We start from the raw sequence: 11,938 nt of genomic DNA, 5'->3' as shown, positions 1-11,938 counted from the left end.
GAGTTTGAGGAAACTCAGGAGCACAGAGTCCCTGGAAGTCAGGTGAAGACTGTTTCTAGAGCAGGGGAGCCACCAACTATGCAAAATGGTTTTGATGGGTTACATGATGGGAGGCCCAGGACTGTCCAGTGAATTCAGCCACATGGAGGTTGATGATGTGGGAAATGGCAGAGTCACATTTAAACGTAAATATGACCCCAACCCTCACCTCAATCATCCTCCCCTGGGCCATCTCATGACATTCAGAGTGCGTGCTGGGCTGCACTGCCCTGCATGTCTGTGCAGTGCCTGGCCCCTACCCTCATCCTGGACTCTGCTCCCCACTCCCCACATTCCGGACTCCTTGGCTCTTTGGCTTCCCCCAGCAGGCCAAGCTCGTTCCTGCTCAGGGTCTTTGCACCTGTCGTTCTGTCATGGGTGTGGGGTGCGCTGCAGGTTTCAGATGAAATTTCTGTATTTCCAAAAAACCCCTTCCTTGATAGCCTCTCTTTCTACTCCATTCCATTTCTAGTTTCTTTTTCAGTGTTTAACATGATGTTCCTTGGAGCCTTTCACTTGAATCCTTCCCTACCCATTCACTCTCCCTTCCTTCTTCACATAGGGGTCCTCCAAATCCCTGCAGTCTCAGCTGACAAGCCACCCTCCATGATGCTCCCAATCTCCCAGGAAGATGCTCCCAAGCACCTTCCATAAATCACACCCAATGCTGTCTCCATCTGGTACCGGGCTCTCAAAGGTTGTAGTTCTTTAAATGACTAAATATTTTCATTAATTATTAATAATAATGTTATGGCAATAATTCTATTGCTCACACTCTGAAGATGATGTATCAACCCAAATAAGAAAGCTTTTTTCCCCAGCTTCATTAAGGTATAATTGACAAATAAAAATTGTATGTATTCAAGGTATATAATGTGATTTGCTATATGTATATACTGTGTAATAATTTCCACAATCAAAATTATGAACACATCATCACACACAGTTACTCTCAAAGGTTGGAATTCTTTATGGATGTCAATGCTTGTTTATTTATACCTGTTGCCCCCATAGGACTTGGGGCTTTCCAAGGTCATCTGGTCTTGTCTGCTGTCTCATACTTGCCTTCAATGCAGGGCTTGGCACAGAGTAGGTGCTTGGTGTAGCACGGGTCATATCAGAGAATGAATTTGAGGTGTGTCCATCTGTTCTGCCGCCTGAGCTCCCCTTAGCAAAGATATTCCGCAAGATATAAGGATCCTGCTTGCCCTTTGGTAGGTCTTGCCAGGCTCAGCTGCTCAGAGATGTAAATGTCAATCATTCCACAGAGCTGTTTTTTTAAAGCACCTGTTAAGAGCATAGCACTGTGACTATAAGGATTTATACCGTTATGGGTCACAGAGGACTAGAGAGACCAGTATGGGTGAATATAGGAGGGTATTTATTTTAAGGTGTGCACTGGCTCAGTGGATTCACATCCAAAAAGCTGAGCCTTGAACAAAGACTGAGCAGGATTTTTATAGGCAATCTACAGAAGCAAAACAAAGGCAGTTAATCATATAATGACAGGTCCCATAATCTATAGCATAACTGATGACTTGGCATAACTTGTGGCCTTGCATAGCTGGTGGCCTTCTAGCTGCATCAAAAGAAAAAACAAGAACTGGCTAAATACAGATATTTGTCCTTTTTTTTTCTTTTCCTTCACCCTTGCTCCTGAGGTGGGGTGTCTGGAGCCTATTCCTTTGCTTTCAACTTCTCGAACAGCGTTATCTTATAACTGTCCTTGAAGTGAGCTTGCTAGGCAGAGGAAAACTTGTTTGTCTTTTCTTTTTAACCCTTGCCTTGCCACATTCTGGGCCTTGGCTTTTACTTTTCTTGGAGTGAATGAATGCAGTACTTATTATTGTTTTTAAATTTCTGCCTCCATACAATTGATCACTCTGCACTTTAGTTGCTTCAACCCTAGAAGTAACCGTGGCATGCCAATGAGGAAGACATCTCATGTCAGAGGTCCCAGAGAAACGTAATATCCAATGAGGGGCAGACACATAGGAGGTATGAATGGGGCTCAGGAGGTGGGAGCTTGGTCTGAAAAGCATAGGAGGTACTTTGGAGTTGGCAGTGGATGGAGGAATAGGGGATGAGAGGAGAGTCTGGGGAAAATAATTAGCTCAGCAGGGGTTAGCTGGGATGAAAGGCATGGGGTGGGAACTTTAGAATAACTTTATGCCTGTGGCAAATTCCCTAGAGTAAGTATGACTCAGGCACAGTGTAAGAGGCAATGTGACAGACATCTGGTCCCTGGCCTGTGAGGTCTTCTTCCTTCCTACCGTAATGCCTCCATGAGGAACGTTTGGAGAAAGAAGGAACAAGGACTGTGTTCTGAGTTTGGTTCATGTCAGCTCAGATGCAGAACAATGTGGGTAGATGAATAATTAAATGGGGAGAAGAAATCAACCCAAGGGAACAGGAGAGTTTACAACCTCAACAGTGGAGTCCCTATAATACAGGAGGTTTGTCAGACCCTTTCATGTGACTCTTATGGGACAGGATGAAAATCAGAAGCCAAATAATTTGCTGTCTTAGTCTTTTCAGGCTGCTATAACAAAATAACAAACGGGGTGGCCTATAAATAACAGAAATTTGTTTCTCACAGTTTTCGTAGCTGGAAGTTTGAGAGCTGGGTGCCAGCATGTTTGGTTCTGGAGAGGTCCCACTTCTGGGTACAAATGGCCAACTTCTCATTGCATCCTCACACGGCAGAAAGAGGGTGAGAGAGCTGGGGTGCGTGTGATAAGGGCACCAATCCCATTTATGAGGGCCCCGCCTCTGAAAGGTCCCACCTCCTGATATCACATTGGAGGTTAGGATTTCAACATCTGAATTTGGGGGGACACAAACATTGACTCCATAACACTTGCCAAATCTGATTTCTTAAAAATGAAATTCTTGTGCATTAGGAAAAAGCCACAAGTAAGGTAAAAGATAAGTGACAGAGTAGAAAATATTTGAATGGAATGAACCGCTGCTCAATAAGAAAGCAATACAAGCCCCAGTAGGAAATGGAAAAAACTAGATGGATAGGAATAAGTAAATATAATCAAAGAAATGGAGACAGTCAAGAGAAACAAAGGTTGCTCAATTGTACTTGTTTCAAAAAATAAATACTTTAAAAAATGCAACATTGTATCTCCGCAAACAGATGGCGAGAAAAAAAAAAGAAAGGAAAGAAAAGAAATAAATAAAAAGATTTGAAGTCAGTGTGGCGATTCCTCAGGGATCTAGAACTAGAAATACCATTTGACCCAGCCATCCCATTACTGGGAATATACCCAAAGGACTATAAATCATGCTGCTATAAAGACACATGCACACGTATGTTTATTGCAGCACTATTCACGATAGCAAAGACTCGGAACCAACCCAAATGTTCAACAATGACAGACTGGATTAAGAAAATGTGGCACATATACACCATGGAATACTATGCAGCCATAAAAAATGATGAGTTCATGTCCTTTGTAGGGACATGGATGAAGCTGGAAACCATCATTCTCAGCAAACTATCACAAGGACAAAAAACCAAACACCTCATGTTCTCACTCATAGGTGGGAATTGAACAATGAGAACACTTGGACACAGGAAGGGGAACATCACACACCGGGGCCTGTTGCGGGGTGGGCGGGGGATAGCATTAGGAGATATACCTAATGTAAATGACGAGTTAATGGGTGCAGCACACCAACATGGCCCATGTATACATATGTAACAAACCTGCACGTTGTGCACATGGACCCTATAACTTAAAGTATAATAAAAAAATTAAAAAAAAAAGAAAAAGAAAAAGGTTTTTAAAATCCAGGGCTGGCAAAGATATAAGGAAATAGACATCCCCAAACACAGCTGACTGGTATAACTTGGTACAAACTTTCTGGATGAAAATATGGTTCTTCTTGAAATGTAAATGTCATGTCTGCCTAGTTTGACCTTGCGGTCAGAGGTGGCATCATGATAGAGACAATCGCTTTGCTCCCAGGCCTAGGGGACAGAACCCCAGGAGGGCAAGGTCAGCGTGTGCTGAATGGACTGGGGGATGGGGTGGGTGGATCTTAGGGAAGCATCCGTTCTGGGCCACCAAAGCAGGGCTTCTCTCCTGCCCCAGGGTTGAGGTGGCTGCCTCTGGGGTGTTTGCAGAAGTGCCCACAGAAAGGCCCTGGGACACAAGGCCTGGCTGGGAGGAGCCCCCTCCTTCACATGCCAAGACTGCAACTGCGGAGCCAGTCACAACAGCCTAAGAGGACAGGAATTCCTTTCCTCGGAGGCTGTCAGAATCCCAAGTGACCAGGAGGAAACAGGCTCTGGCAGGGGAAGACACTTTGGAGGACCACCCACTCAGAGAGCAGATTGTGTCCGTGGGCAGCATGGGAGCTAAGAGTGGGAGCCGGCTGGATCTCCCTCCACTTCCTCGAGATCTGCCCAGGACACTGCCTGGTTCCCGCTGCTCTGGAGGGACTGTTCCCGGGCTGTGAAGTCCTGGGATCCCGCTGTTCCTTTAGTTCTGAACAGTGTATTCTCCAGCAGGAGGGGCAGCCCTGGACTCCCAGGCTCTGTGCAGGCTTCCCAGAAGCCTCTCTGGGAGGAGTGGGGGCCACTGCCTTCCACTTCCCGTGGCAGCCCCTGGCCCTGGCCTCCTCCAGGGCTCTGCAACCCTCTTCAGGCCCCCTGGCATGGTATCCATGCCCTCCTCGGGAGAGTAAGTGGGGTGGGATGAAGTGGAGGCCTCGACCTGTATAGACAACCCAGGGCTGTTCCATCTTCACCCTTGGGCTAAAAGTAGCCCAGCAGCAGCTTCAGGGTCCCACCTCCCAACCCCCACCAGGCCGACCCCACTCCCACTTCCTGGGCTGCCCCGCCCCTCCCAGCAGGCATGGCCAGCTCTCTCCACCTCTAGCACTGAGCTCTACAAAGCAGCTCTGAACTTAGTTCTCTTCTATGTCTTTGGTTTTCTGTTTGCTCTCATCTTTAATTGTATATTTCTGCTCCTCTCTTAAAAGAAAGAAGCCATTTTTTTTTGTTTTTGGATTTTTGCATCAAAGCCTTCACAGTTTCTAAGATATTTTAATTCGTTTTGATCTCATTTCTGTTTCTCTGCTTTCCTTGTGTTTCTTTTCCATTTTTAACTTTCTGAACTGCATGTTGGTTTTGGTGGCTTTTTGATCCAAAATGGCTTATGGGGGAGTCATAAAATTCCTGTGTGGCTGTTTTTCCTCAATTTTTCACTCATTTCTAGTTTCATTGACACGTTATTAATAGAAAATAATCTCTATTATTTGTACTTTCCAAACACATTTTTGAGATTTTCACTGTAGTCCAAAATGGTGAATTTTAGTGTTATATGATCACCTGATGTTATCAGTGTATAGATTTGCATTTATTTCAATTTGTTAAATATTTAAAATTATATATACATGTATATTTTTAATTATATATTTCAGGCATTTTGTGGACAGGGATTTTAAGCTTTCCTTAGGGAAGCAACTGACAAGAGAGAACAAGAAAGTGTGAATTCTGAGGAAGGGCAAGGGATGGTTTTGGGCCTCATCACTCACTTACTCACTCACTCACTCACCTGTTCCTTCCTTCCGCGGCATTCCTTCCCTCCTTCCACTGAGCACCAAGCCGCCCCAAGCCCGCCCCAGGCCCCTGGGGCCTGCAGTAAGGAGTGCAGTTATTTTGTGTGGACATATGTGCTCCACGCCAGCAGCCGGAGGAAGCCTTCCAGGCAGAGAGAACAGGGAGCGCTCAGGATGGGGAGGGTGCTCTGGGGCCACAGGAGTGGGTTCAGCAGAGGGCAGGGTGGAGGGTGTGATTCTATTGTCGCTGTGCCCCCACGCCTCTCCAGTGATAGTCTGCCCTGTTGCCAGGCACGGGTGTGGTTCTGGGCGGACCGTGGTCAGTGGTCTCAGTGTTTCGGCCCAGCGGGCCATGGTGGCCACAAGAGGCTCTGCAGCAGCCTGGGAAATGGGGGAGGACCTTCAGCCTCGCATGAGCTGCTTTATTGGTGAACCCAGCAGACTCCATGGAGCTTGTGGCAGAAGCAGGTGAGCACAAGTTTTGCTCGGCCTGGATCACCCTGGGAGGTGGTGAGGGTGTCATGGTAGGCATGTGGTGAAAGTTCTCTTGTTTTTGACAGACTTGTTTAACCAGGGGATGAAAGACATTCTGTGCAGAGATCAGGGACGTGCCACTGCAGTCCAGCAGTAGTTCAGTGGAATGTAAAACCCTCACCGAGCTTCACCTCAAGACAGAGGAGGTCAAAGCCCAGGAGTGCCTGCTGCCCTGGATGGGTCCAGCTTGTGATCTGGAGTTACAGAAGGTGACTTGAGGCTCTTGAAGAAAAGCTGGAGGGAACTGTTTCTTATTCTCAAAGCCAGATTCTGTGTCTCGAATGGAAACTCATGATCATTGGTGGAGAGCATGGGAGGCTGAAAGAAACCTCATCATCTCCAGACAAGAGGCACAGTCCTGAGGCAAGGAAAACGGACACAGTGATTCCCTGAGTTTCTGGACATGGATCCTCAAGCAGCTGATAACCCAGATGGAGCGTGATTGGGGGCATTTGCCCTCTGACCTCCAGGCGTGGACGCAGCCTCCTCTGTCACTCCCCTCCCTTTATACCCCACCTCAGCTACCAGCCTTTCCTCTGCCCTCTTCCCCTCCATTCCCAGAGCCTATGTTTCCAGTGAACTCAAATGTGGAGTTCATGGGAAGGAGACATCCTCTTCTGTCCCCTTCTCCAGGAAGCCTGGGTGAACTCCTGAGCCAGCTTCCATGAAGGGCTGCTTTCCTCCTTATCCCCACTCAGGGGCTGGAGCCCCCACCCAGAAAATGGGAAAGAGTTGCTTTCTGGCTTCTCATTGAGCCACCACATGACCCTGCCAGTCCAAATGCCCAATTACCACCAGGCCCTACATAATTTCTCAAATTTTCCCAAATGTATTTTTGAATTATTTATGAGGGGGCTTCAAAAAGTTCATGGAAAATGTGTATTATGAAAAAACCGTGCATGGACTTCAAATTTTTTTTACACCAAAATAAACTCACACTAACTTGTTATAATATTTCTGAATAGGGTCTAGTTTGAGGCACTGAGAAGGATCAGAGATTGGCTTGATAAGAGCACCTACCAGAGCAACATGAATTCTGTGAAAATTGAAGTAAAAACAAACATTAAATTCATGGTGAAGCTTGGGTGAAAGAATGGTGAAGTCATGGATGCTTTACCAAAAGTTTATGGGGACAACATCCCCCCCACCTAAAAAAATCAGCAGTTCACAAATGGAAAACACATTTTAAGAAAGGAAGAGATTTGAGACCAGCCTGGCCAACATGGTGAAACCTCATCTCTTCTAAAAATACAACAATTAGCTGGGTGTGGTGGCGTGCACCTGTAATCCCAGCAACTTGGGAGGCTGAGGTAGGAGAATCACTTGAACCCGTGAAGCAGAGGTTGCAGTGAGCTGAGATCATGTCACTGCACTCCAGTCTGGGTGACAGAGCAAGACTCCATCTCAAAACAAAAAACAAACAAAAAAAAAAACACACAAGATTATGTGGAAGATGAAGTCCACAGCGGTAGACCATCCATATCAATTTGTAAGGAAAAAGATTCATCTTCTTCATGCCATAATTGAAGAGGACGAATGATGAACAGCAGAAAAAGACCCAACACCATGGACAGATCAACTGCAGACAGGAGGGGAGATTTAGATGAAAATTTTAAACAAGTGGGATTAAGATCCTGAAGCATTTCTTCAAAGAATTGTAACAGGAGATGGAACTTGGCTTTCCCAGTACAATGCTGAAGACAAAGCACAATCAGAGCAATGGCTACCAAGAAGCAGAGGTGACCTAGTCACAGCAAAAGCAGACAGGTGAAGAGCAAAGGTCAGGGCAACAATTTTCAGTGATGCTCAAGGCATTTTGCTTGTTGACTTTCTGGAAGGCCAAAGAACAGTGACATATGCTTATTACGAGTGTTTTGAGAGAATCACAGCTTTAGGAGAAAAATGCCCAAGAAAGCTCCACCAGAGAGTTCTCTATCATGACAATGATCCTGCTCATTCCTCTCATCAAACAAGGTCAATTTTGCGAGTTTCAATGGGAAATCACTAGGTATCCACCTTACAGTCCTGATTTGGCTCCTTATGACTTCTTTTTGTTTCCTAATCTTAAGAAATTATTTAAAGGAGACCAGTTTTTCTCCATTTAATAATGTAAAAAAGACTGCCTTGAGATGGTTAAATTCCCAGGATCCTCAGTTCTTTGGAGATGGACAAAATGGACGATATCATCACTTACAAAAGTGTCTTGACCTTGATAGAACTTGAGAGAAATAAAGTTTATATTTTTTATTCTTGTCTTTTAATTTCATTTTCCCACAAACTTTTAAAAGTCCCTTATATTTGTTTTTAATTTAAAAGCCTCTTTTATATGTGCTTTACTTTTCCTCAAATGATACATCAATAGTATTATACATATATGAATAAAATTTGGTAAATAATGGTTATTTAAATTATTCTCATTATAAGTTCTAGAAAACAGAAGGAGTTAATTTTAATTTTATGATGTAGTCCATTATTTCCAAAACTATGCTATTATCTGGGAGCATTTTGACCACCAGAAATATTTGAAATATCAGAACACTTCCTCTCTGCCAATGCTTCTGTGTTGCTCAGTGATAAGACAACAGTGGAGGCTAGTTGTCAGTCTCCATAAATGTAAAAGAATGGCTTGACTGTGCTGACATTCTAAAGGGTAGGTGGCTCCTGGTCTGGGCCCAGCAGGGCTGCTGCCCCCTGGCTGTAAGGGTCCTGGCCAGAGCTGGACTGAGCTTAGCTGTTCAAGGCAATGAGAGGTTGGTACAGGCTGGGATTCCTCCTCACCAGCGCATCTGGCTTACTGGGCCCTCAGATTCTTCATTTGGGGTAAAAAGCCTGCCCCAGTGTCATCACCATCTGTACAATGCGTGTGCTAAAGGCCTCAGGGCAGCCTGGGCGAAGCGCTGGGGTGTGTGCAGCTTGAGGACTAGGGGTTGGGATGCCGTGCTGAGCCAGGATCAAGCATGCCCAGGGATAGATATGCACACCTTATAGGTAAAAAGCAAGGCTGGAGCCTCAGGGTGATATAGTGAGCAGTCCTAGGACCTGAGGTTCAGACCAGGTCCACCTTGCAGTGTGAAAGGCCAGGTGAGCCTGACCAGGCTGGGCCTGGTCCGTAACTGTGGTCATTGTGGACCGAACACACTCTGGCATCTTCAGGGAAACCTGAACAGAGATTCTGGGGTCAGGGGGAACAAGGTTTGAAGCAGGCTCTAGAATCTTCAGGCCATGTGACCTCTGAAAAGCTGTGGAACCTCACTGAGCCCCAGTTTCCCTAGCTGTTACAAGGGAATGAAGATGGACCGTGCCTTGCAGTGAGCTTGGGAGGGATATGGTAGACAGAAAGGGTCTAGCTAGTGCCTAGGACCTAGCAAGTGCTCAGCAATGGATAGTGCTTCACATCAGCCTTCTCCAGGGGCACAGAACTGAGCTGGCCTCTGTGGACAAATGAGGATGAGACAGTTAGAACAGCCCTGAAAAAAGATGAAGACTATTCCTGTCAGACCAGGCCATTGGGAAGCAGGGGAAGTACAGGAGAATTCATGCAGATACAGCCTTGGAGACACAGAGAATTAAAATTATGCCTCCCGTCCTATCTTGGCGCCTGATACAAAGCAGCTCTCCGTGAATGAGGAATGAATGAACAGGGAGAGTGATGTGTGACATTTATTTGCCCATCCTTCAATTGGCTGCAGTTTTTAATTCAGCCAGTAGAGGGCAGAGGTGGCTCGCGCATTCCCTGTGGACAGAGGAGGGGGTTCCAGGGAGTTCTGTGTGTTCCCATGGGGAATAATAAGCCTCAGGGCTCAGGGACCCCCATCCCTCACCAGGAGGCCGTTCAGAGCCCCCGAGAGATCAAGACTCTCCCCGGCTTTCCATCTCTCTGAACAGGGCAGGCCAGTTGAGACAGACACTCTGACCAGGTTTCCGGGGGCCTTGGTGTGCCTGCGCCCCATCTTGTCTCAGGGACTGCTCTGCCTTTCTCCTTTGTTCGGGGCGGGGGGACCTTTTTTGTTTTTTTTTTGAAACAGAGTTTCGCTCTGTTGCCCAGGCTGGAGTTCAGTGACGCAATCTCGGTTCACTGCAACCTCCACCTCCCGGGTTCAAGCAATTCTCCTGTCTCAGCCTCCGAGTAGCTGGGATTACAGGCACCCCCCGCCACCTTGCCTGGCTAATTTTTGTATTTTTAGTGGAGATGGGGTTTCGCCATGTTGTCCAGGCTGATTTCGAACTCCTGACTTCAGGTGATCCGCCCGCCTCGGCCTCCCAAAGTGCTGGGATTACAGGCATGAGCCACTGTGCCCAGCCTTTTGGGGAGTACTTTTCTTAGGCGGAAAGGATAATGCACATGAGTGCTTATCCCATGCCGTTCCTGCAACCAGTGTCTGTCAGCTGGGAGCTAGCTGTTTATGCCTGTTTTACAGATGTAACAACTGAGGCCCATTGCAGGGTCACCGTTATCAATAAGGAGCAGAGCCTAGTTAAGCATGGAGTGAAATTTTGTGTGAATATGCATTCTTTGTATTTCCCCTGCCCCTTGGCTTGGATGCTAATGGCTGGTTACCTTGATGAAGGAAGGAAAAGGGTGGCTGGCTCTTCCTCCGGTGGTAGAGAGAGAGATGGCTGGCATCAGGCTCCACTGACCCAGAAACAGTTTTTTGGGGGGCCAAAATGCTCCTCTTTTTGGGAGAGGGTTGTGGGATTGGATGCCAACCTTTGCATGGCACCTTGAAGAGCCTTTCTGCTTGAGGACACTAGCCCATGTCCCGCCTGTGGCAGAGACTCCCACCTCCCAGGGCGCTGTAATGCTCTGTTTAAGACTGACCTGTCTACCTTGACTACAGTGGACCTGTAGGTGGGTGCAGGCCTCATGACAGATGCAGCAAAGCCACATCAAAGTGTAGATCAGCTCTCTGCTGGCCTCTTGCTTCCTTCCAGCTCAGTAGTGGGTTTCTGCGTTAGTGCACTGCTCCCTTCTCTGGTTCATTTTTTTTTTTTTTTTTTTTTTTTTTTTTGAGATGGAGTCTTGCTCTGTCACCCAAGCTGGAATGCAGTGACACAATCTTGGCTCACTGCAACCTCCGCCTCCTGGATTCAAGTGATTCTCCTGCCTCAGCCTCCTGAGTAGCTGAGATTACAGGCACACACTACCATGCCCAGCTAATTTTTGTATTTTTAGTACAGACAGGATTTTGCCATGTTGGCCAGGCTGGTCTTGAACCCCTGACCTCAGGTGATCCACCTGCCTCAGCCTCCCAGAATGCTAAGATTATAGGTGTGAGCCACCGCGCCTGGCCCCCAGGTTCATATTTATCCCTAACATGTGTCCTTGAGTAGCTGTGTGCTACTGGGCCCTATAGGGAAGAGCCAGCTGGCCCTGTCCTATCTTCCACAGGTCATATGAGCTGAGGCTCTTAATCCTCCTCCTTCTACACTCCTGTTGTTCCTGGGACCAGGATAGATGCCGATAGGGATTTCATACAGATTCCTTGTTTGTCCTGTGGATGTTTGCAGGGCCATGGGCAGACAGAGCCAGGGCAGTGGGCACAGCCCCAAGAAGAGTGATGCTGGGTTACCTGGATGAGGCTTTGTGGTGGGAGCAGACATGGCTAGTGGCCAGTGTCTCCGCTGTGGTCACTTGCCATAGTTGCACTCCAGCAGGCCCAAAGGTCCTTTGTGAAGGTCCCTCCAGGCCTGGCTCCTGTCTCATGGCCTTGAGTAGTGTGGGGTCCACAGCACAGTCCATGACCCTTGGGAATATCCATCCCAAGGGTATATGTATAACACAAAAGAT

This window comes from Pan troglodytes, chromosome 8 (assembly GCF_028858775.2).
Source record: "Pan troglodytes isolate AG18354 chromosome 8, NHGRI_mPanTro3-v2.0_pri, whole genome shotgun sequence".
Taxonomy (NCBI): domain Eukaryota; kingdom Metazoa; phylum Chordata; class Mammalia; order Primates; family Hominidae; genus Pan; species Pan troglodytes.
The sequence above is the reverse complement of the archived record's forward strand: the minus strand, read 5'-3'. Positions refer to the sequence as shown.